Below are 5,000 nucleotides of genomic sequence, written 5' to 3'. Positions count from 1 at the left end.
AAGACACGCTGATTCCTTCAGTGTAGCGCGCGTGCGGCCCAGAACATCTAAGGGCATCACAGACCTGTTATTGCTCAATCTCGTGCGGCTAGAAGCCGCCTGTCCCTCTAAGAAGAAAAGTAATCGCTGACAGCACGAAGGATGTCACGCGACTAGTTAGCAGGCTAGAGTCTCGTTCGTTATCGGAATTAACCAGACAAATCGCTCCACCAACTAAGAACGGCCATGCACCACCACCCACCGAATCAAGAAAGAGCTATCAATCTGTCAATCCTTCCGGTGTCCGGGCCTGGTGAGGTTTCCCGTGTTGAGTCAAATTAAGCCGCAGGCTCCACTCCTGGTGGTGCCCTTCCGTCAATTCCTTTAAGTTTCAGCTTTGCAACCATACTTCCCCCGGAACCCAAAAGCTTTGGTTTCCCGGAGGCTGCCCGCCGAGTCATCGGAGGAACTGCGGCGGATCGCTGGCTGGCATCGTTTATGGTTAGAACTAGGGCGGTATCTGATCGCCTTCGAACCTCTAACTTTCGTTCTTGATTAATGAAAACATACTTGGCAAATGCTTTCGCTTCTGTTCGTCTTGCGACGATCCAAGAATTTCACCTCTAACGTCGCAATACGAATGCCCCCGCCTGTCCCTATTAATCATTACCTCGGGTTCCGAAAACCAACAAAATAGAACCGAGGTCCTATTCCATTATTCCATGCACACAGTATTCAGGCGGGCTTGCCTGCTTTAAGCACTCTAATTTGTTCAAAGTAAACGTGCCGGCCCACCGAGACACTCACTCAAGAGCACCCTGGTAGGATTGCAACGGGGTCCGCCTCGGGACGCACGAGCACGCACGAGGCGCGTCGCACGCCTTCAGCTCGCCCCACCGGCAGGACGTCCCACGATACATGCCAGTTAAACACCGACGGGCGGTGAACCAACAGCGTGGGACACAAATCCAACTACGAGCTTTTTAACCGCAACAACTTTAATATACGCTATTGGAGCTGGAATTACCGCGGCTGCTGGCACCAGACTTGCCCTCCAATAGATACTCGTTAAAGGATTTAAAGTGTACTCATTCCGATTACGGGGCCTCGGATGAGTCCCGTATCGTTATTTTTCGTCACTACCTCCCCGTGCCGGGAGTGGGTAATTTGCGCGCCTGCTGCCTTCCTTGGATGTGGTAGCCGTTTCTCAGGCTCCCTCTCCGGAATCGAACCCTGATTCCCCGTTACCCGTTACAACCATGGTAGGCGCAGAACCTACCATCGACAGTTGATAAGGCAGACATTTGAAAGATGCGTCGCCAGTACGAGGACCGTGCGATCAGCCCAAAGTTATTCAGAGTCACCAAGGCAAACGGACCGGACGAGCCGACCGATTGGTTTTGATCTAATAAAAGCGTCCCTTCCATCTCTGGTCGGGACTCTGTTTGCATGTATTAGCTCTAGAATTACCACAGTTATCCAAGTAACGTGGGTACGATCTAAGGAACCATAACTGATTTAATGAGCCATTCGCGGTTTCACCTTAATGCGGCTTGTACTGAGACATGCATGGCTTAATCTTTGAGACAAGCATATGACTACTGGCAGGATCAACCAGGGAGCTGCGTCAACTAGAGCTGAGCAGCCGGCCGCCCGGGAGTGTGTCCCGGGGGCCCGCGCGAACACGCAAGCGTCCGCTCAATTATTCTGCAAACAGGAGGAGGCTGAGCTCCCCTGCACAATACACCTCGAAACCCTCTCAGGTCCCGGCGGCGCGCAGCGCCGTCCTAAGTACTTGGTCGGGTTCGAGAGAGGCGCAATCGCCCGGAGTTTGGCGAGTAGACGCTTTAGGTGCGACCCCCCGTGCTCCCAACTGAGCTTGCCGCTGCCGACAGAGGCCCGGGAGCGTGCTGTCGTGGCATTGCCGGCGGGAGACAACACGCGCCACCTACGGTGGCCGGCAGCTCCAACGCCAGCGCCACAGAAGGACAAAAGCCCCACTTGGGTGCCGAAGCGAACTCTCCCAGCACAGCGCACGCGCCAACACGTCCGCACAGCTGCGATACAAACCACCTGCGAGAACCGCAGAGGCGACCGAGCAGCAGACGGCGTCGCGGCGCCGAGCGCCGGGCGGCGGCGCATCCTCAGCGCACACAGTCCTCAATCGGACCAGCACACTGCAGATGTCCACCGCGCTTCGCACCGGGCCCGCGAGGACCTACTTTGGCCGCACGGCGCCGCGTGCAGGGTGCGCCGGCGCGCAGCTGCGCCGCCTGCCGCCTCCGTCGGCCGGCGCGCCTGCCACTGGCCGCCCCCACCAGCCGGCTGTAGCGCGTGCGCCCACGCACCGCGCGGCCAGCACGCCGGGAGGCCCCCCCTCACCGGCCGGGGACGGTCCCACCCAGCCACCGCCGCGTATCGCTTCACACCCACATGCCATTCACGTTCGTGGGCATGGTGGGTATCGCTGAAACAACCGGTTGGTAGCTCAACCGATCGTCGCCATCACTGATTCACCTCTAGCGAGAACAACCGCACCACAACCGTTTACCAGTTGTTCATTTGCGTAACGTCACCAGCAAACGTAGACGTCCATCGCCATTTGCAAATTCAACGATTGTTGCATGCCTGTGTCAGGTGTCACGACACACTATGTCTGCCCACATACACGCAACAACATGTGCACGCTTCGCGAACACGTGGAAGGTGGCCCCCGTACGTATGCGATGTCCATTGCGCGAACGACTGTCAACCGGCCTCTGTCGCATGTCGCAGATGTGGAACGCAGTGCACCATGCTATCACGGTGTGTGAGAAGAGACGACTACGTCTGACAACACGCGCCACTACATCAACAGACGGCTCATGCTGATCGCCATCCACGGCATACCATACTGCAATCCAGCTCTTATAGGGAGACGACACGTAGCTGAGTGCACAATATTTGGACCGTATGGTTCGCCGTTGTTGGCGCAGTCGTGGTACGGTCACACATGTACCACGATGTATCATTCAGTACATGAGGACCAATGTGCAGTACAGTGTGTGATTTGGACGTACAACATCAGCGGACAGTTGACACACGCCGTACCACAACGTAGGCTGTGCTTCGCCATGCAAATGCCAATGAACAACTGCGAAGGGCATTGAGCATGTACGTCCTGCTGCCATCCGCATTACAGTGTATAGCTGCAAGGTGTTTAACATGAAGCGATACTCTGGGGACCAGGCAGTGCGAGTAGCAAACTATATTGCGGGGGTTGCAGTTAGGCAACACCACACTAATTTAACGCGTCGTATGACAATTACAGAGCAGGTTAAGGCCCAACGTGTGTTGGGTTAAGGCCCAACGTGTGTTGGGTTAAGGCCCAACGTGTGTTGGGTTAAGGCCCAACGTGTGTTGGGTTAAGGCCCAACGTGTGTTGGGTTAAGGCCCAACGTGTGTTGGGTTAAGGCCCAACGTGTGTTGGGTTAAGGCCCAACGTGTGTTGGGTTAAGGCCCAACGTGTGTTGGGTTAAGGCCCAACGTGTGTTGGGTTAAGGCCCAACGTGTGTTGGGTTAAGGCCCAACGTGTGTTGGGTTAAGGCCCAACGTGTGTTGGGTTAAGGCCCAACGTGTGTTGGGTTAAGGCCCAACGTGTGTTGGGTTAAGGCCCAACGTGTGTTGGGTTAAGGCCCAACGTGTGTTGGGTTAAGGCCCAACGTGTGTTGGGTTAAGGCCCAACGTGTGTTGGGTTAAGGCCCAACGTGTGTTGGGTTAAGGCGCAACGTGTGTTGGGTTAAGGCGCAACGTGTGTTGGGTTAAGGCGCAACGTGGGTTACGTTAAGGCGCAACGTGGGTTACGTTAAGGCGCAACGTGGGTTACGTTAAGGCGCAACGTGGGTTACGTTAAGGCGCAACGTGGGTTACGTTAAGGCGCAACGTGGGTTACGTTAAGGCGCAACGTGGGTTACGTTAAGGCCCAATATAGGTTAGGTTAAGGCCCAATATAGGTTAGGTTAAGGCCCAATATAGGTTAGGTTAAGGCCCAATATAGGTTAGGTTAAGGCCCAATATAGGTTAGGTTAAGGTACAATATAGGTTAGGTTAAGGTACAATATAGGTTAGGTTAAGGTACAATATAGGTTAGGTTAAGGTACAATATGGGTTAGGTTAAGGTACAATATGGGTTAGGTTAAGGCGCAATATGGGTTAGGTTAAGGCGCAATATGGGTTAGGTTAAGGCGCAATATGGGTTAGGTTAAGGCGCAATATGGGTTAGGTTAAGGCGCAATATGGGTTAGGTTAAGGCGCAATATGGGTTAGGTTAAGGCGCAATATGGGTTAGGTTAAGGCGCAATATGGGTTAGGTTAAGGCGCAATATGGGTTAGGTTAAGGTACAATATAGGTTAGGTTAAGGTACAATATAGGTTAGGTTAAGGTACAATATAGGTTAGGTTAAGGTACAATATGGGTTAGGTTAAGGTACAATATAGGTTAGGTTAAGGCACAATATGGGTTAGGTTAAGGCGCAATATGGGTTAGGGTAAGGCGCAATATGGGTTAGGTTAAGGCGCAATATGGGTTAGGTTAAGGCGCAACGTGGGTTACGTTAAGGCGCAACGTGGGTTACGTTAAGGCGCAACGTGGGTTACGTTAAGGCGCAACGTGGGTTACGTTAAGGCGCAACGTGGGTTACGTTAAGGCGCAACGTGGGTTACGTTAAGGCCCAATATAGGTTAGGTTAAGGCCCAATATAGGTTAGGTTAAGGCCCAATATAGGTTAGGTTAAGGCCCAATATAGGTTAGGTTAAGGCCCAATATAGGTTAGGTTAAGGTACAATATAGGTTAGGTTAAGGTACAATATAGGTTAGGTTAAGGTACAATATGGGTTAGGTTAAGGCGCAATATGGGTTAGGTTAAGGCGCAATATGGGTTAGGTTAAGGCGCAATATGGGTTAGGTTAAGGCGCAACGTGGGTTACGTTAAGGCGCAACGTGGGTTACGTTAAGGCGCAACGTGGGTTACGTTAAGGCGCAA

General features: G+C 53.2%; 1 non-coding gene across 1 annotated transcript in view; it reads right to left on the bottom strand.

Moving 5' to 3' along the window:
* LOC124579003 overlaps positions 1 to 1,600 on the bottom strand; it is a 1,910-nt gene extending 310 nt beyond the window's left edge. The window contains exon 1 of the ribosomal RNA XR_006972764.1: positions 1 to 1,600. This exon is cut by the window's left edge and continues 310 nt beyond it. This is a non-coding gene — a ribosomal RNA (small subunit ribosomal RNA).
* Positions 1,601 to 5,000: the final 3,400 nt, after the last annotated feature.

The sequence above is a fragment of the Schistocerca americana genome, unplaced genomic scaffold (genome assembly GCF_021461395.2).
Source record: "Schistocerca americana isolate TAMUIC-IGC-003095 unplaced genomic scaffold, iqSchAmer2.1 HiC_scaffold_285, whole genome shotgun sequence".
NCBI lineage: Eukaryota > Metazoa > Arthropoda > Insecta > Orthoptera > Acrididae > Schistocerca > Schistocerca americana.
Note: the sequence above shows the minus strand (reverse complement) of the source record. Positions and strands in the feature narration are given on the sequence as shown.